Source organism: Polypterus senegalus, chromosome 6, assembly GCF_016835505.1.
Source record: "Polypterus senegalus isolate Bchr_013 chromosome 6, ASM1683550v1, whole genome shotgun sequence".
In the NCBI taxonomy this organism is placed as follows: domain Eukaryota; kingdom Metazoa; phylum Chordata; class Cladistia; order Polypteriformes; family Polypteridae; genus Polypterus; species Polypterus senegalus.
Genome location: NC_053159.1, coordinates 152,557,889 through 152,579,481, shown reverse-complemented (window position 1 = coordinate 152,579,481; position 21,593 = coordinate 152,557,889). Strand labels below are relative to the sequence as shown.

General features: G+C 39.2%; 1 protein-coding gene across 1 annotated transcript in view; it reads left to right on the top strand.

The window, feature by feature from the left end:
- The first annotated feature begins 13,712 nt into the window (after window positions 1–13,712).
- LOC120531719 (protein lifeguard 3-like) overlaps window positions 13,713–21,593 on the top strand; it is a 54,768-nt gene continuing 46,887 nt past the window's right edge. The window contains exon 1 of the mRNA XM_039757385.1: window positions 13,713–13,736. The gene's annotated coding sequence lies outside the window, so the exon portion shown is untranslated. The remainder of the gene's footprint in view (window positions 13,737–21,593) is intronic.

Here is a 21,593-nt window from a genome sequence, read left to right as displayed (position 1 = left end):
CACGGCTAATTTCTAATAAGAGGCAAGAGTGGCGTTTGGGGGTAGCAAGTGGGGCGACCGTATCAGGCCCCGCGCCTAAGGGGGCCGCACTTTTGAGGTCCACATGTCCGTTCAAGTGGAGTTGTCAGGTTATATTATCCTCTTTAATAAAACCCCTGTGTGCGTCCAGGTGTCCGTGCGTGTGTCTTTTGGTGAAGTGCGCATGTGCGGGCCCACAGTGAATGGCCTAGCTGCTGCCGCGCATGATAAGTAAATAAAGCACACACACTGGAAGCTGGGCACACATTGAATGGCCTTGCTATGGCCGCACATGATAAGAAATAAAGGACAACATTGCTGGGGAGAGTGCTGATTGGGTAGTCGTGGCCGCGCACATAAAATCCGTTGCTGCGGAGACGCCACACATACAATAATCAGCTGCACGCCAGCACAGATTAAAATACTTGCTGAGGAACTAAACAGTACTTTCTGGGGAGACACCACGGGCACGATTATCAGCTACACGCCACACATTACATCAGTTGCTGGGGACACTCTGCTGATTGCCACTGTTGTGACAGAAAATGAAAGTCATATTACGGACAACAAAGCCAGTATTACTGTCAGAGAAAATTGCAGGCATTTTACGGAAATACAAACCATTATTACTGCGAGAGAAAATTAAAGACACACAATACAGTGATGCATATTACAGCCACATACAAGTCAGTATTACTGTAGGAGAAAATATTACGGACGTATCTACTAACATCATGCCACCCAAAAAAAAGGAAACGTCAAGTAGGAAAAAAGACACGGACAAATCCTATATAAGCAACATCTCCTGGAAGAACGATAAGCTCAACATGTAAACATCAACAAAAGAAAGGCTGAAAGACAAAGAAAAATACGAGCAAGTAGATCGATTGAAGAAACCGATCATCAGAAAAACGCTAAAAGAGAAAGACTCAGAAGAGCAAACCTTAGAAAAAGTTGGCATTTACTTGCCAGAACCAGTATTCAGCCACAGGCAGTTATATGTTGCATTATCAAGAGTTAGAAGTTTTCCAGATGTTGTTGTCAAGGTTGTAGAGATTCCTGAACAAGGCAAACTCTGGCCAAACTCAGAAAGAATATTTACAAGAAATGTTGTCTGTAATTAAATTTTATAGAAAAATTTCATGAGGTAAAAAAATAGAAAATTTTACCTAAATACAGTATCTTCTTCAGATATTGTGTCTTACAGATTGTTACAAAGTACAAAGTTTTACACTAAGACAGTATTAATTATACTTACTGTGTTGTCATATACGTTTCTATTTTATTTTTATTATTATTTTACTTTAGGCTTCTTGCAAAAATATTTTTGACAAAAAAAATAAAAAAAATTAAGACAACAAACAGAATGACGTCAAGGTCCTTGCCATTTAATATAGACTGTTCCTACTAATGTTTATGCACTACTGTTCTAGCGCCCGTTATTGTAATGGGCTTAATGTTTAGCCTAGTTATATTTTGATAAAGTCCATGTGTTATCTTGCAAAAATGTAGCTGAATACTGAAATAAGAAAATCCGGTGTATGTTAACATTATTTTTATTAAATTCGCGTGCAAGTTTATACAGTCCACACATACCAGTACCAGCATTTGGCGTAACCGGCCCCGCGTGGAGTTGGTCAGCCTGAGCCCCCACACACCCCTAAGGCCGCATCTGATAAGAGGTAATATTTTAGTTGTAATTTATGCAACACCATTGATATCAGTAGAGGCTTATAAGAAATTTGTTATATTAGAGGACCATTTAAAAAAGAAGTAACTGGACAAAAGCTGAAGAGACCAAATAAGTTCTGAGATCTCACAAACAACACAGACTTGGACAATTTCTTTTTGAAAATACCAAAACTCAAACTGCCAAATGTTGTTTCACTTCTAGAGCAAGCAAACAAACATCATTAAATATCCTCCTCCTTTACTGTTATGAACTAGTCATTTATGTTGACACTGGACAAAAGTGAAAAGCTGAAATAACAATTGCTTTTGAATACTGGTATTGTAAGTGACCAGGGACACCAAAATTTGAAAGAAGTGGACATCTCTCACAAAGGAACTGATACATGTTTGCATTGCATAGCAGTATTAGGCAATTTCTGAATAAACATCTGTAGGTCACTAATATTTGGCATGCTCTTAAGTTCTAAACATCTGACTTGCATATTCTATTTTTGCAAATTGTGTAAAAGTATGACTTGTGTTTTATCCTGTTTTGGTTCTACCAGAATTGGTTGTGGTACCAAGTAACCATGTAATGGGGAAAGGTGCATAGAAAATGGATGAATGAACGTTCATTCAGCTTTAACCAGAAACAAGTAGCAAAGCAAAGCAAACTATTCATTAAGCGCATCACTTTTTCTCTGTAATCCATACAGCTCTCTTTTTACTTGTTTTGCTCTTATAGGCATATAGCACTATACTGTTAGTCTCATGGAAAACATGCCAGCAGCCATCCACATGGACTTCAGAACACATAATACACCTGATACTAAGCATGTCAGGGCCCAGCCAGTACTTAGGTGGGAGACCATCTACATAAGAACATAAGAAATTTGACAAAAAGAGGAGACCATTAACTCCATCAATCTTGTTTCTTTAGCTGATAGCAAAGCTGTCCCAACATCTCATCCAGATTTTTCTGAAAAGTTGTCAAGGTTTCTGCTTCAGCTCCATGTCTCAGTAGTTTGTTCCATAGTCCCACAACTCTTTGCATAAAGAAGTGCTTTCTGGCTCAAGTTGTAAATGCACTTCCTCTTAACTTCCACTGATGTCCTCAAGTATGTGATTCACCCTTAAGATGAAAGAATGTTGCTGGATCTACCTTACCAAGGAAAAGCTTGGGCTGCACCTGGAAGAGGTGTTGGAATGACCAACAGTTGGAGCTTACCCTGTGGTCTGTGTGTGGAACCCAATGACCCTGTGCGGTGATGGGAACACTGTGCTGTAAAAATGCCACCATCCTTCAGATGAGACATGAAGCCGAAATCCTGACTCTTTGTGGTGATTAAAGAACCCTGGACACACTTTGTAAAGGGTAGGGTGTATCTCAATGTCTAGACTAAATTGCCTTCCATGACCTGGTCATTCTGGCCCCCTAATCATCCCCTGTCTCTAATTGGCTATCTCACTCCCCCTTAAATACCTCATATGAGGTGAGCATAACGGTGCAATAATTGCTGCCATCGCATTATCCAGGTGAGTGCTGCACATTGGTGGTGGTTGAATTGACTCCCCATTCTCTATGTAAAGCGCTTTGATGTAGTGAGAAATGCCTGAAAAAGTTTTAAAAATTGCATCAAAAACCATTTATTCATTAAGCTAATGCAACAAAAACATTTTTTGAACTAGGAACTTTAATAATGAAATAAAAACACTGTCTAAATGGAAAGGAGGAATTTAATTAGTGCAGTGGTTCATCCAACTGCCTCACAGCTCAAGGAGACTGGCCTGATTACTTTGTGTGGGCCATGCATGTTCTCTTCTTCCACATCCCACAAATGTGCAGTTTAAATACAAAGGGGAGCCTAAATTGAAGAGGTCTGAGTAGGAGAGGTTGTGTGTGTGTGTGTGTGTGTATGTGTGTGTGTGTGTGTGTATACACATTTGCCTAACTCACTGCTATCCCATACAGGGTTGGTTTCTGGATTGCTACTGTAAACAGGCAAAGGAATTGAGGAGAACACAAGATTAGTTGGGGCACCACCCCGTTTAATGACAAAGTCCACAAAACAATTGGCAATTGAGAGAGGAAAAAAGAATTGCCTGGTAAGCCAAGGGTGCTCTATTGAGAGAATCAAAGTCAGGGACACTCGACATACAGAGCATCTACATCCCAACTGAGACAGCTCCTTCTGGGGATGTCTGTATTTAAAGGGATTGACTGGAAGAGGCAGGACTTTTTAGGACATAGCGGGCTTGGCTCAGTTGATCTCACTAGTCATCTGCTTGGTACTGAGGAGAAAAAATGAGGCGATACTGTTAGCAGCAGAGCCCTCTCTCAACTTGGGGTGGTGCCATATACATCATCAAAGTCCAAAAAGGAAACACCAGCCATGCTACTGGATTTGATGAAGTGGGATTAAGAATGTGATGGATGTTTTGCTTAGGGTGGCACCGTGGCAAGAACTGCTGTGAAATGTATACCAGGTACTGTTTTTCCAGCCACGTCCCAAAGATGTGTGTGATAATGTAAATTGTGGCTCAAATTAGCTCGACATGAATAGATGTGCCCTGAAGTGGACTGGCCCCATTTCCCAGTTTGATTTCTGTTAGGCTTCAATTGTTTTACATCGGGTTTATTTCAGCACCTTTAACAATAGGCACTATCACAATGCATTAAAAAATTTGAAATAACACTTCTGCACAGATAATAATAAGTAATTTTTTTTTCTCTGGTCTGATTCAATGAGAAGGACGGGATTAACTGCCTGTAAATTCTGTAACGGAAGGCCTTTAAGTTGATGGTATTTTTTTTGGAGGGCTTTGCCTGGATGAGTGTGTGGCACTCAGTGTTAGGGGGCAAAATGATTTTTAGTGGTAGTTTGCAGTTTCCTTTGTCTGGATAAAGTGTCAAACCAGCAATGGGTTTGCAGAGGTAGAAGTTATGGTGGAAATAGATCATATTCTTTGAGAGGAAGCACCGAGGGCTCCCTATGAACTGACTAGGTGTAGCATTGCAGAGCTGCAGGCACGACCGATTTCACAGAGAAGGGTGCCAGAGCTTCAGATGTGGAGCAGCAGAGATGGGGCGATTTATTAAGTGAAGAACTGCGATCAGTGTGGCAATAGAAATTGCAATGTAACAATGCTAATATACGGGAGAATATACAGGGTGGTCCAGATCTAATTATGCAGATCCAGATCGTCAGGATGACTTTGATTTATGCAGGGACGACTCCAGCTTGGCGCCAAGACAATTCTTCATGTCGTCAGTTCACACACTTCTAGATGGTCCGGGATTTTTCGGGTGATTTTCTATGTAATAAACTTAATAAGTTATAGCGTAATGAAAATTGCATAATTAGATCTGTAACACCTTATATTAATCACTTGTTTTTTCATTGGGAAAGTGGTGAAATAAAGTGAAGAAGTCATGGTTTATGGCATTGTATGCACATGTATGCTTCTTTGGAGCATGGCGTTACAAGAGGGACATTTGTATAGATAGCACGGAAGGATTTGAACTATTTATGATGCTTTTGGCTTTTGTAAACATTTATTTATGGAATATTTATTTAACTGGACTTTGGATACTTTGTTTATGTAAATTAATACACACTTGGCACTTTTGGACAGTACAGTTAGAAACCTTGTTGTTGTCACTCACTTATTGCTGGCCCATCCTCGGTTACGAACTACTAGGGGTGTGAAAAGGACAGTTTGCTGTTGGGAACACCTCCCAGATGTTGACCGCTGAAGGTGAGTACTTGGCTAAACCTAACTATTTAATTGTAAATGCCCTCTGAATTTTGTACTCCTCAGTTGGAGAAATGGTGAATGAAACAGCCACCCCATGAAGCACCTGTAACTCCTGCTGGACCGTACATAGTAGAAGGTTTTCAGACTGTCCTTCCAGTTCCAGCTTTTTGAATGCACTGTGAAGTAGAATGGTTCATGGCACTGTGCATTGTAAATAAATAATCAGAAGTCCAGGAACGTGCATGCTAGTGTAAGTGCACGTATGAGGGTGCACGCATCGCTCCAAAGTTGATTGGAGTATTTGGCTGAATGTGTATTCACATGCAAAAGTGGACGGATCAGTCAAGTGCTTCATTTACACCTCAGAGCAGCTGCTTGTAGCACCCGCATCTAATCGGTGCATAAAAGGGAACCTGTAGGGCAAAAAGGGAAGTCAATAGGAAAACAAGAGTGAGAGGCAGGATTGGGAGCGATGCTGTTTTGGGATGGTGGCAGGTGGTGAGGAATGTCCCAGCAAGGGGGAGCGTGTGCAGCCCTCAATGGCACTGAATAGAGTCACTCCTATTGAACACTTTAAGGGGCAGGACCCATGCTCTCAGTGTTTGCTTCCACAGATGTTGGGGAATGGCAGTGAGGGACACGAGTCGGATTTTAATGGTTGACTGCACCTGTCAGCAGGCATCTCAAGACTGCTGCAAGACCCTTATGGAGTAAGCAGAGGAGATGTCAAGACCTGTGTTTTAACCTCCACTGATCACTTGATTTTATCGATGGATTATTCATTTATTTATGGACTATTGCACCGTTAAGGGTCTTGAACCCATGACTATTTGTACATAAAAGCATTCATTTACATTTATACCTACTCTTGCTGACTGTGTGCTCTCGTTTGCCAAATCCTTGGTTTTGTTGTAGACAGATGTGGAGGATGTGGAGCCAACCCAGACTGTCACATCCTCAGAATAATATTACTAACTTTCAGCAGCACTTTCTGGTTTTTGAAGGGCTTATCAATGAAGAGAACCTTGTGTGCAGTTCAGAAAGGAGAAGTTATCTGATGCTGCTTCATCATTTATCTCCCTCAACCTGTCCTTCACAACCTCATTGGTGTCATGCAGAGCCAGTAACTGGCAGCAGCTGCACATCTTGCAACACATCTTGAGATTGCACTTAGAAGCTCAATTCTTTTTCCACTCCACCAGCAGCATTTATTAGCTTGTATCCTGCTCTGCCTCTACTCCTTCATGAGTGTGTATTATGATCCCAGTAGGGACAGTATGATTTATTTGCATGAATCTCTGATAGACCCCCTGGCAATACCTTTTCAGTGTTTAGAAGAATGGTAGTGGACTTGCTCCCCAGCTTTGAATATTTAAGAGTTTCTCTGATCTTGCTTTGGAGACTTCTCAAAATCCTATCTGTGTCATCATGAACATGGATTTCTTATTCTAGCCAGTCAGAGAAATTAATTGTGTTGGAATTGCCACTTTCTCTATGGATGGATGAAGTGGTGGAGACATTGGTCCTATGGAAATCTGGTTAATAACCTGGAAACATTGGAAGCACACTGCAGCTCCATATCACCATTCTTTCCAGTAGTTCTAACATGCCTACCAGAGTGCAAACAGTTGGAAGGCTTCAGTATCTCCACTAGCTATGAGTGATATTACTTGGATATTCTTTGCAGAGCTAGCTGGTGAGGCTGATCATATTGTTTATTGAGAGCAGCCAATATGTTTGTGCAAGAGTGTTATGAATCGCTGTACAACTTAGCAACCAGCATTACTTTCTCTAGTATCTGAAACTGGTATCTGTCTGGGGCTTCAACTAAGAATGATATTTAAAAGTTAAAACTCCCTTGCGCCGTTAAAAACTAGATCTGTTTCTTTCTCTTTTTCTGCCTCCTGGTTCACGCCTGAACATCGGCTTTTGAAAGCCAAAGGTCAGCAACATGAACGGTTGCATAAAACAACTGGACTCTGTTTACAAAAAGATGCACAAAAAACAAATGCAATTTTACAAGGACTGTATTGCTCAAACCAAATCTAACTATTATAGTCACATAATTTCTTCCAATAAAGGTAACACCAAGTCACTGTTTTCACTGCTTAATAATATCACACGACCCCCAGATTCTCTACTATCTCACCTTTATTCAACTGCTTTTTGTAATTCCTTTATGTCCTTCTTTAATGAAAAAATCCAGAGGATACACCAGTCTCTCTGTACGGATTCATCCAGTAATTCATTTGAATTTCACCCACCAACTCACTCATTTTCCTCTTTTCAGCTTCCTACTTTCTCAGAAATCTCAGATCTTGTCCATAACTTTAAGCCATCCACCTGTCAGTTGGAGCCCTTTCCCACAGTTCTGGTTAAAGCCTGCCTCCCTTCTCTGGTCCCCATTATTTCTGCTATAATTCACTCCTCTCTTACTACTGGAACTGTTCCTTCATCTTTCAAAACTTCAGCAATAACCTCAATAATGAAAAAATCTGGTGCCAATCCTACTAATTTCAGTAATTTTTGTCCTATTTCTAAGCTACCCTTCATCTCTAAAATTCTTGAAAAAATAGTAGCTATTCAATTTCATTCACATTTATCTCATAATAATCTGTACAAAAAATTACAGTCTGGTTTTTGCACCCTCCATAGTACAGAAACGGCACTTATCAAAATTACTAATGACCTCCTTATGGCAGCCAATTCTGGTTTAATCACTATTCTCATCCTCCTTGATCTGAGTGTGGCCTTTGACACTATTTGTCACACCACTCTTCTCAATAGATTATTTTCGATTGGCATTACCCACACTCCACTAGATTGATTCAGATCCTATCTCTTAGGCCGCACTCAGTTCGCTCAGCTCAAATCTTTCACATCCCAACCCACTGCTGTTACCTCAGGTATGCCCCAGGACTCTATTCTGGGGCCCCTCCTCTTTATTATTTACCTCCTTCCCCTCGGCAATATCTTTCGTAAATATAACATTAATTTCCTCTGTTATGCTGATGACACCCAGCTCTGTCTCACTAGCAAACCTACTTTTTCCTTCCCTCCTCGCTTATTGACAACATAGCAGAAATTAAATTCTGGTTCTCCTCAAATTTTCTTAAATTAGACAGTGACAAAAATGAGGTTCTCCTCATTGGTACAAAATCAACACTATTTAAAATGGATCATTTTTAATTTGTTATTGATAATTCCTCTGTCTCCCCTTCCCCACAGGTCAAGACCCTAGGCATCATCCTTGACAGTACTCTATTTTTTCAGTCCCACATCAATAACATCTCCCATTCTGCATATTTCCACCTGTGTAACATTAATCGTATTCGCCCCTCCCTCACTCCCCACACCACTACTATCCTTGTTCATAGCCTTGTCCCTTCTTGCCTGGATTATTGCAATTCCCTCTTCTTTGGTCTTTCAAGCAAATCTCTCTATAAGCTTCAACTGGTCCAGAATTCAGCTCCCCGCATCATTACTAGAACTCCCTCTATTCATCATGTCACTCCCATCCTGCAGCATCTTCACTGGTTCTGCATTGACTTCAAAATTCTCCTGTTAACATTTAAGGCTATCCTCAACCTTGCCCCTTCATATCTGTCCAACCTCCTCCATATTGACATTACCTCCCGCACCCTTAGTTCCTCTTCCTCCATTCACTTGACTGTCCCCTTCACCCATCTTACCACTATGGAGAGCAGAGCATTCAGTTGTTCTGCTCCCCAGCTCTGGAACTCATTACCATCAGAGCTTAGAAATATTGATTCATTTTCACTTTTCAAATCTAAACTTAAAACTCATCTGTTTAAGACTGCTTTTCTCTTTGATTACAATTGCTCTGTCTGATTTTAACTTTTTTTATATTTCTTTGTATTTTTAGTTTTGTTTATAATGTGATTCTTATCTATTGTTCTGTGTCCTTGAGTGTTTAGAAAGGCACCTATTAATAAATAAAATGTATTATTATTAAAGCAATTTTTAATTTCTGGAGCTCGGATGAACTAAGTCAGAATCGGAGTAGGATATCTGCATGTCCATTCATAGCTTGGAAACACTCCTGGTATGTTTTTTAACTACTGACTTTTGAAGGAGTAATCATACTATGGTTGGTCATAATACCTCTTGGAAAATTCAGGTTTGGGGATATGGTCCCATGGAGGGCTCAAAGTCTTGCCTTGAGGCACTTCATACATGCAGTGTTGGCTGTGTTTACAAGAACCTGCCCTCATGCTGCTCCTTGACTACTGCTTAATGGCTCATCTGTATGGCGTTATTTCAGTGCCACTATTCTGAGCGCAAGTAAAAAAATATTGCAAGTGCAAGTGTTGCATTTTGAGGAGAAATTTATTTTGAGCGTACAAAAGCTGAATTTGAGTGAACAAAATTCATTGCTGCGTGCAAAAAATGTATTTCAGTGTTTGTACTTATCCATATACACACACACAATAGCACCCCCTCTCGCTCAGTTTTTTCATTTTCGGAAACAGTCCGAAATGTAGCTAAATCCAGCTAAACTCAATTAAACCCCAATTTGCGGATAATATCTTTAATTATTTTATTTTAAAATATATTATTTGTTAAGACTATCGTTGGTGTAGTATAATGTAGTTGCATTATACAACCATGCCAACTGACTGTTTCCGGAATGCAGCAGCTAGCGAGCTGATTGGAGACCGTAAGAGCCAATCAGAATTTTTGAAACCAAGTCTGTGATTGGTTGGTTTTGTGGCACACTTATAACGGTGTACAGAGAGTTGAGCGCTCGCAGCAGAGAATGTTGTGAGCGCAAGCAACACATTGCGAGCAAGCGCAAATGAAAAAACTGAGCGAGAGGGGTGCTATTGTGTGTGTGTATATGGATAAGCGCAAACACTGAAATACATTTTTTGCACGCAGCAATGAATTTTGTTCACTCAAATTCAGCTTTTGTACGCTCAAAATAAATTTCTCTTCAAAATGCAACACTTGCACTTGCAATCTTTTTTTACGTGCGCTCAGAATAGTGGCACTGAAATAACGCCACACATCTGCAACCTTTTTCTTGGCATGGGGACCAGTCTCAGCTCCTGCTTGATTGCAATACAGTACGGAGAGAGTGTTGGTTGTGAGGCAGAGTTGACCTGGAGTTGCTGTTCTAGCCAACACTGCAAGTGCTTATGCTGTTGTTGACGCTGCTCCGTTTCCTCTGTAGTAGGCATTTTGCTTTTAAAGTTGTTGTCTACAAGTCATCAAGCAGGGATTGTTTCCCCTGATGCAGGCTTTCTGTGTCTTCTATCAGACTATCCATCCTTTGGGTCCACATATCCTTAGCTGTCCACTGAACAGGGTGATAACTCTCAAGACTTACAAGTGATAAGTGGTATTCCTCTAATGCAGTATTCTACTCTTCATTTTCAGTCAGTTTGTCTTGACACTAAAATTGTGATGAATTGGGTTTAGCTTGGCTGTAACACGTCATGTTATAGTCTTCCAAACACACTGAAAGAATTATCTGTTTACTAGGGTGCGCGTTAGTCACACCTTGCTATTGTTGTGACAGTCTCCTGCAATAGGTTACCATTGATCCAGCTTGAAGATCTGTCTAAAAAAAAGGTATTGCTCAGTGGGTAGCCTTGACAATCATATACTCCTGAATCAGGTAAGCTGAACCCACTGCAGATGTTCAGTCAGAGAGAAGGTGACAAGTGAAGTCGTTTAGAATGACCAGTTTATTTTGTTTACCACCCTGTCAACACTAAATTGGAACTGCCAAAGGAATCATTTTGTCCTTTATATGCATACAACATTATTTGTGTGTGTGAGTTTTTAACATATACAGTCATATGAAAAAGTGTGGGGACCCTTCTTAATTCTTTGGATTTTTGTTTATCATTGGCTGAGCTTTCAAAGTAGCAACTTCCTTTTAATATATGACATGCTTTATGGAAACAGTAGTATTTCAGCAGTGACAAAAAGTTTATTGGATTAACAGAAAATATACAATATGCATCATAACAAAATTTGACAGGTGCATAAATTTGGGCACCCCAACAGAGATATTACATCAATACTTAGTTGAGCCTCCTTTTCCAAATATAACAGCCTCTAGACGCTTCCTATAGCCTTTGATGAGTGTCTGGATTCTGGATGGATGTATTTTTGACCATTCCTCCATACAAAATTTCTCCAGTTAAATTTGATGGTTGCCGAGCATGGACAGCCTGCTTCAAATCATCCCATAGATTTTCAATGATATTAAAGTCAGGGGACTGTGACAGCCATTCCAGAACATTGTACTTCTCCCTCTGCATGAATGCCTTTGTAGATTTCAAACAGGGTTCTGGGTCATTGTCTTGTTGGAATATCCAACCCCTGCATAACTTCAACTTTGTGACTGATGCTTGAACATTATCCTGAAGAATTTGTTGATATTGGGTTGAATTCACGTGACCCTCGACTTTAACAAGGGCCCCAGTCCCTGAACTAGCCACACAGCATGATGGAACCTCCACCAGATTTGACAGTAGGTAGCAGGTGTTTTTCTTGGAATGCGGTGTTCTTCTTCCGCCATGCAAAGCGCTTTTTGTTATGACAAAAGAACTCTATTTTTGTCTCATCAGTCCAAAGCACTTTGTTCCAAAATGAATCTGGCTTGTCTAAATGAACATTTGCATACAACAAGCAACTCTGTTTGTAGTGTGAGTGTAGAAAGGGCTTCTTTCTCATCACCCTGCCATACAGATTTTCTTTGTGCAAATTGCACTGAATTGTAGAACGATGTACAGATACACCATCTGCAGCAAGATGTTCTTGGAGGTCTTTGGAGGTGATCTGTGGGCTGTTTGTAACCATTCTCACAATCCTGCGCATATTCCGCTCCTGTATTTTTCTTGGCCTGCCAGACCTGGGTTTAACAGCAACTGTGCCTGTGGCCTTCCATTTCCCGATTACATTCCTTACAGTTGAAACTCCTGAGATAGCTTTTTTGTAGCTTTCCCCTGGCCTAAACGATGACACTGAACAATCTTTGTTTGCAGATTTCGAGTGTTGCTTTGAGGATCCCATGCTGTCACTCTTCAGAAGAGAGTCAAAGGGAGGCACAACTTGCAATTGACCACCTTAAATACCTTTTCTCATGATTGGACACACCTGTCTATGAAGTTCAAGGCTGAACGAGCTAATCCAACCAATTTGGTGCTGCAAGTAATCAGTATTAGGTAGTTACATGCATTCAAATCAGCAAAATGACGCTGGTACCTAAATTTTTGCACAGCCAGTTTTTCACATTTGATTTAATTTCATACAACTAAATACTGCTTCACTAAAAATCTTTGTTCAGAAAACACCCGAGTGCTCAGATGTTCTTAGGAAATGAAAGACATACCACTGTTATCTTTTTTGTTGAAAGTAGAGTCAATTATTATGCAGGCTGAGAGAGGTTCCCAAACTTTTGCTTATGACTGTATTGACGCACATTTCAAAAGAAACAAACTGTAAACACATCGATTCCCCAGGCGTCGTATTGTGAGACGTAGTCCTTATCCTCCCGTTAAGTTGGAGAAGCTAAACAACAGCTTTCTAAATATTATTTTCTAAATATTCGGAAAGCCAGCTTTTTAAAATAGTACGATTTCTAACGTATACGGTGAGATGTTTCTTTCAGAATTACTACCAAGATTGTACTTAACGCAAATCAGATGTGCCTAAGTAAACTCGCATAACCTTGCCCATCAAATTTCTATTTCCCACACCCCGGACAAAAACTCCTCCCAAATGTTTAAATAGAGTACTTCCTTAACTCGGGGAAGTTTCCTGAACTCATCAGTCCCAAAACATCACCACCCTAAAATGTCGGCTGGCCTCTGAATTGAAGTCGAGCTGTTGTTAAAGGCACCTGGGCAGCAACCTGCAGCGCGTCTTTGTACCGGGAATCCGCTCGAGACTGATTAAAGGTGAGTTTGTCATAATTGAATACGTTGCAACTTCAAAATTGGAGAAGGCGCGCTTCCCATTCTTTACTTTTGTTTAACAAAACAACTTCGCATAGGTTCATCATATTTTGTTAGCGCTGATGTGAAGCTTTAACCAGGTGATTCGCTACGTTGGAATTTACTTCAGTTTTACAATAAATGGCACCGAATATAACATCACACCGTCATTTTACGTGGACGCGGGCGAGGTAATGGCGTGTTCGTGGGTGGGTGTCATCGGACCCAGTTAATGATGCGCATGCGCCTTATCCATGTTCGCGGTCCAGCTTTTCAAGGGAAGGGCGGCGATTTACTTTGACATCCTGGATAGAAGTACGCAGTTACGCTGAAGTCTTTATTCGTGTATTGCTCTCCTTTAGTCTCCAGTACTTCACATTTCTGGAGAAAATCGTTACGGTTGATAATATACATTTTATATATACAGTATATTCGATGTTTGTGTATGTTTCCACTTTGTTGCAGGTTTACTTTAGGTTGTACATTTTGAAATTCCGTTTTTGGGACTGTTAATAGAGAGTGAGGGGTGCAGGTTTCAAAGTACCTAAGACAGTAATTTGGCAATCGAGGTAAAAAATGGATAGATGGATGAATGGTTGGATATGAAGCTCATTGTATAAATTGGCGGAGCCTTATGATCTGCACCGTGGAAGAATGCCAAATTTGCGTTAATGGTGGCACCGGCTCTGCTTGCACCCTTTGCTAGTTGGGCTAGGTCTTGATTATACAGGCTAGAAAAAGACATGACATTCATGGCAGACATCAAAATTATGCACTTTTATCACAGAAGCTCAAAACAGTTGTTACTTGGTATGAAACAGATTGATTAAAGTTTACTGTCTGTGGTAAATGTATCATTTTATTCAGTGTTAGAATAATAGAAATGTTTTGTTTTGAAACACGGGATTAAGGATTAGACTACCTTTAAACAGATTTTTGGTGCCGTGTGTAGCCCTGCTGTCTCAGTTCCAAGAGGCTTGCTGTCCTTTTCTAGTTGGAGTTTGCACTTTGTTTCTGTGTCTTTAGTGGGTTTTTCTCCGGTTCACTGGATTACCTCCCAAATTCCAAAGGCTTGTGTGTTTTGTTAGTTGGTGAGGCAGAAATGGTCAAGGTTTTAATCATTGTTTACATGTGCTTTAATTACCTGGTTGTTCACAGAATCCAACTTTCTAAAGTGTCATGTAAGCCTTTATTTTGGCTTAGAGAAACAGGTTAACACATAAATTTCTCTGTGAGAAACCCAGTTATTTGGCCATGTAAATCCTTAGTCGAGGTATTGTACAGTTAAGGGTTTTGTTGTCTGTGCATGCACTCTATTTTCGCTCACTCTTTCAGCAGCTACAGGCAGAAGCATCAACGAGATAAATTTCCTGAAGCAAATACTTGGGCTATTGCATTATTCCCTCGGAAATCTCGGTATTTCGTAAATCTGTAAATTTATGTTGATGACCTGAACGTACAGTGCTAAGCTCAGCAGCACAATCGCAGGGTAACGATTTATAGGTATCGTGTATTATGCTGTTTGATTACTTGTTAAAGTAACAAATAATCTAATGCAATACTTAATTTATTGACGTAAAATTGCTGCATTATTACCCCAGCAGCACTGGGTGTAAGGCAAAAAGCAGACATACTGGTACGCCGCTCTTTTGCAGGACTCGGTAGTTTTGCCAAAGGAGAACTACAAAAGCATTCTTCAGCTTGAAAAACAGATTTTCAAAAAACCAGGTTTTTACCTTAACTGGGTTACTCCTTTTATCCCGATTTTGTGTGAGTATATAAACGCACTCAGTGTGTGTGCTTAATGATGGGCTGATGGCTTTGCAAGTGGTTCTTACCTGGCATCCATTACTGCTACAGTTAAGCATCCAGGACCCAGGATAAGCATGGTACTTGACGGTTGAAAATGAATTGGTGTGTGGTCAGATTACTTTTTTAAAACAAGATGCTGATGGAGAAAAAAAATAACTGAGGATTGGGGTCGCTACATTCTTCTGTCCACTAGGCATCTGATTTTAAATGGGAAACACAGCTAAATGTTTATATGAATACCTTTAAACATTGCCGTATCTTTCTAAGGATTGTTTGTACCTTTCACACATGGCATCTTCTATATTTTGATTTGCATTCAGCAGTGACTTTTGTCCCCAGTTAGTCATCTGTAATCTCTGCAATCTATCTGTCCATCTATTTATTTTCAAATCATTCCCGTGAGGGGTTGAAGGGAGCTAAAGTAAAGCACAACATAACTAGGTGCAAAGCAGGAGTCCGTCCTGCATGGAATTTCTGTCCACTGCAGGTACGTATGCATTCGTCTTATACTGGAACATTTAACAGCTGACAACTAATCTAAGCGGAACAAGTTTGGGATGTGTTTGAAATATGTAAATAGGTGAGTTCTGGTTTCTGTTCATTCGTGTTAATGAAGGGGCCAGGATTAAATTAAAACCACACAAATTCAGAGATTCAGCTGTTTAGGCTCCTAATGTTGTGGTGTTGTGTGTTTTTATTTTGGGAGGGGGCACATTTTAGGTGATTGATATGAGATAAGCAACAGTTAGCTGGCTCAGGATAACAACTTCATGGTGTATCCCATCATGACAAAAAGTGTACTCTGTTGCAAACTGATGTTTTACGCAGGAGCAATGCTTCATGCCTCAAAATTATGAATGTGAAAGTTTGGAAATGTCCCCATGAACATGTAGTTGCCGCCAGTGTCAACAAGTCTTCTGGAGCATCTGTAGGATGAGCTGGAATAAAATAAAATGGAGTAAAGGTGCACCATTGGCCAATGTGAAAAATTTATGAGACACATTATTTTTGATATGAGACAGTCCTCCCCGTAGGGGGCAAATAAAGTCCTATCTATCGCACGTTTGACACCTCGTTGGATTTGTATCTCAATGAATTCAGGCTTCACTAGGGGTAAATGTATCTAATAATGTAGAATACTAAGTGCATGCAGACTTGAATTCCTGTACTTTTAAGCCTAACTGTGTTTTGTTTGTTAATAAGGAATATTTTTTAATATCGTATACTGTATTTTAAATGGCAAGATGATCTTGATGTGTAGGATATGCTGCAGTTATTCTCTGACTGTGCCAGGAACAAATAATTGCAAAAAATTATAACCTGTATATTGTAAAGAAGTAATAAACTACACACTTGTCATATATTTAGTCATGAATTCTTTAATCAGATATTCCTTTTAAAAATGGGTTAAGGTTATTTAGTTATTAATTAGAAATAACTTGAAATACAGACATTAACTAGAGTAAAGGTTCATTGAGATGTTTGCTGGATAAATTTAAATAAGAACATGCTTTATTGTTGCCTTTTGGTGTCTGTAGGGAGCATGTACCGATAGCAGGCTGTGTCTGTAGAAGATCACTAAAATGTCTTGCACTTTGAACACTATATACCTCTGATGTATTTTCATGAAAACATGACACCGATTATTATACAGGTATATTTCAGATGGTTTAGAGAAGTTGTATTAACAAAGCAAAAGTTCAAAGATTGCCTGACATTTTAAGAACTATTTTTAGGCAGTTTTAGTGAGGTGTTACCTTTATGTTGTTAGTGTATTATTTAATTTAAATTGCAATTTATAATTTTGTTTTTGATTTTGAGGTACTCATTTTGTGTTAAAGTTATCTGATATACACTTTGCTTTTTGAGCAAGATTATTTATATATCCTACCATTTATTTTCCAAGGTGAATAGTTCAGTTTAGGATCTGAAAAGGTATAACCTAATGGGTTATAGGCAGGAGCTAATCCTCGATAAGAGATACTTTATGCAAGGGTCAAACTTATGGCTGCAGTGGTGCCCGCTTCTTTACTGTTTCATTATGGAAATTTTATTTTAAGTACACCAAGAGGAAGATGCACTTTAAGTGCTGACTGGTAAAATTCTTATCAGAAATGCAAATTGCAGACATTTGTGCCCTTAGGAATAAACATAATTTACATTGCATTTAAAATTCGCCATCATGCATGGTTTGCTTTTTTCTAGAATAGCCACATTAATACAATAAAGTGCATGGGTGGATACAAATAATGTGCAGGCAAAAATGAATTTAGGTTCTGCCTATTATATTTTGAAACAATTGCTTATGAAAGGTTATACCTTCTTTTGCACCTGTTGCTGCTTGGATAGTGACAGCATATTGAAATGTATATAATTCGTATTGACTATAAGCAGACTGTAATAAACGTAAATCAAGAATACCATGAGAATTGCTTAAGTCGGTACATAGTCTGTGGTGTTAACTTGTGAGAGAGCCTGAATCTGAATGTTAAGTGGTTTTGAGAATGGGATTTGTGAAATTGGGACATAGATTCAATGGAATAAGCAGGTTAATCTGTAAAATAACTAAGAACATTATTTATTTGTGTTGTAAGGAAAGACACTACATGTGCTGATCTTTCTGGGACAATTTCACAACAAAGTGGCAGTAAGAGATGTTTGTTTGTGGACACCACAGTGCCCATATGCTCCTTTGAAAAAACCTGACAAAACAGCACAGACAAATTTAAAACCTTGACAGTTTTTCGACTGTCACTTAATTGCCAATGCCTGGTACATTGAGTAGTTTTAAGCACATCAAAAGTTGCAGTTACAGTCCGTTTAATACAAATTCAGCATTAAATTTATGCTTATACAGTGTATGCGTTTCATTACAGAATATTTAAATGGAGAATTAAAATATTGTAAAAAATGCAGATGCTGTGCAATGATTAATAATAAAAATAACTATACATGTACAGTATATTGTATATTTTTAATGTGATCTGTGTATGCAGTTCTATGCTGCTATCATATTAGAAAACCTATAACTTTAAGACATTTTAAAGATGAAAGACATTGTGCAAACGGATGTTACCAGCTTTCTCTAAAACGCTGATTGTTGGTGTTTATGGCATGGCTAGCTATTCTTTTGTGGTTCTTTTAGCAGTTAAAATTCCAAGTGACACAGTTTATTTGCTGAGCTAATCTGAGGGACCTAAACTATAGAAGTCTAAAGCTGACAATTTGATATTAATTTAGCTGTTCAGTGGGTGTGGTGTTAGCAACAACTACAACAATCAAATTCTGCAGCTCAATTATACTTTGTTACTAAAACTGTAAATCCGAAGCAACATTTCTTCTGAGCACTGAGGTGCATTATGGCAAACTGTAAGCACTCTGCTTCTGATAATTGAAACTTCAGTTATATGGTTATTTGTAGAGAGCCATTTTCTGTTTTTATTGTCTCAATTAAGAGCATAAGACTTTAGATACTTAACTATATTTTGTACTGCACACATTTTTTTTAATTTTTAATTGAGCGAAAATATTTTTATTATTGTAGCAATAAGTATTATTCAGGTACATAAGCATACTCACACTATTAAAGCTGTGCCATCTGCTTTCATGTGTTTCTGACACAGTTACCCATGGCAAATGGTCTAAGGTCAGGGACAGAGAAAGAATCGTCCATAAATAACCCTTGTGAAAGTTCCAGCTAAATCCAAGAGAAACCTGCCTAAAACACGGTTATCAGGACCCACTCCTTGAGCCAGGCCTGGTGTGTCTGAGTGTGTGTCAGTGAGCACCTGATGGCCAGATGAAATACTTAACCCAGTTGACATCAGTCCAAAATGCTGTTTAGAACCAGCAGTCTACAAGATCTGCAAGGCAAATGATGAGAGCAGGTGCAATGTTAGTTGGGTGACAGGTCATTATGAGATGAATCCAGGTAAACTAGCTCATGGGATGCTGAATGTAACTTTCTGGCAGGGAATGAGCCAGAACTTGTGCAGAATGTTGAAAAATCATTTTAGATGTAGTTAAACTCCTTTGTATACACAGAGTTGACTCTGGAAACGGACTTCTCAAGCATAGGTTGTCATTTTTACTACCATGATGATGTCCCAAGATGGAAATGTGAAGGTTCTCAAGTCTTTCCCCAGCTAGAGTAATGCAGTTGGAGTTTGTTCCAGTGGATGAGAAGGTAACCTTGATGTTACTTTGAGTAGCAGAGAAGAAAACTTTGACTATATGCATGCCATGCTTATTTCGAACAACTACTGAAAATACTTGGTTTTTTTAGAGGCATTAGATTCAGTGCTTGAAAAAATAAAATCTAACTGTAGAGCTGCAGAGAGACTTCAGCATTCATGTTGACATATCTGGAGAGCTAGCCTGTCTGACCTAAATCCATCTAGACTGGAGTGCTAGTCAGACTGTCCATAATAAACATTTTTAAACACAAGCTTGCTTTTAAGATAGCCTGATACTGGCTCAAGGTCTTTGGTAAATTTTCAAGAAATGTCGCCTAATCTGAAGCCTTATGTTCTAAACACTAGGGTGATAAAAAGGTGCTGAGCTGTTTGATCATTACAGCTTGGTGGGAGCTGGCTGAGACATACAGAGTAGGGCACTGACTAAACAAGCCTTTAAGGCCAGCATTAGTATACCAGAGAGGTTAGGGGCACACACTGATACAGCGCACTGCCACACACCTCATGACAAGTCAACTTGGGATCCAAGATTAAGACCCGAGTGCAGCCATGCAACGGGTGACACCTCAGCACCACACTAGTTCAGAGGGAATGGAACAGTGTGCTGTTTTTTATGGTGGCTGGAGTGCCAATTCTGCCACCAACCCCCAGGGTTTTCCCCTGCAGGTTGGAGGGCCTACATGCAGCATCTTTAGTATACAGTTTTTTGTTATTAGAGGCTGGCTACACTACACCTGGAGTCGTACTGTAATGGTACGGTGGTTAGTCCCATTGCCTTACAGGTTTAGTGTCCTGGATTCAAATCCTTTGCCTGGTTGTTGTTAATGTGGAGCTAGCATGTTCTTCCAATGTCTCTGTATTAATTGGTGACTCTAAATTTGCCCCAGTAACGTGTATGGTCTGTGATAAACTGTTGGCCTGTCCTCTTTTTTGGCCTTGCATCTAGTGCTACCAGGATAGGGCAAATTGGATTAAGCAAACTTAAGAATGTTCATGGACTACATTGGTATTTACATAAGACTGCATAATGGGAGAAGTCAAACATGCATTTTACAGATCATTTATTTTAACAGTGTGTAATAGAAGGTACTTAAAATTGTAATTCTGCTGTGGTCACAACCTTGATGTAAAAGGTGAAGCTTTTACGTTTATATCTTAGGCTAAAGCAAAAACTGAGCAATTCACAATTTGGGTTTTGGGTTTTTTTTTGTTTTTTTTTTTTTCATATTTAAGTTCATCTATTAACCACACAATCTATTTGTAAGAAAAAAAAAAATTGCAAAAGTATAGAAGGCTTGACTTACAGAAGAAAAGTAAAGTGTTGCTATTTTGGAGTTTTGTGAAACCTATTATGCTAAATCCAAAAAACCTGGGAGTGGAATTCAGATTTGCCTGATTACCAATGGAATGGCCAGCCCCTCGGAGCCCTGCATCAAAACAAATACAGTATCTTGGAAGAAATTTTTCCTTTGCTGATGTCTGCTATTGTTGCAAATTGTTGACATTGAATATTTTCAGGTCTTGAGCCAACATTTTATTATTAGATAAAGGGTATCAGAGTGCACAAATAGCAGTTTTTTTTAATGTTACAATTTTTTAATAATTAAACAAAGTTATCCAACATGAAATGGGACTGTGTGAAAAAGTAATTGCCCCAAGTTAAATTAACCCAGTTAAAGGCATTATTGGAGTTTGCTGATTTAACAAATATTAACTTGATTAGAGTCCGTCGTACTCAATATAAAACTTACTTACTTTGACCCTAACCCTTAAAGTTAAGTTGCCATCACAGGTACATACTTGTAAATCCACAATCAAAGGACATTTTCTGAAGAGATTAGGAAAACCAATGTTGATATTTGTTAGTCTGCGGTGGGCTACAGAGTCATTTCTAAGGCTCTGAAACTTAAATTAACTGCTGAATGTAATAATTTTAAAATGGAAAACATTTGGAATAATAACAATTTTCCATGAGTGACTAGCTTGCCAAAATTACTCCACAGGTGTAATGTAACAAAAGTCACTGTAGATCATATAAAACATCCAGAGAACTGCCAGCATCTCTTAGAGCCTTAGCAAAGTTCAGTGTTCAACACTTCACAACCAGAAAGGCAAATGGCATTCATCAAAGACCAGGGAGTGAGAAGAAGAATTGCATAACTTG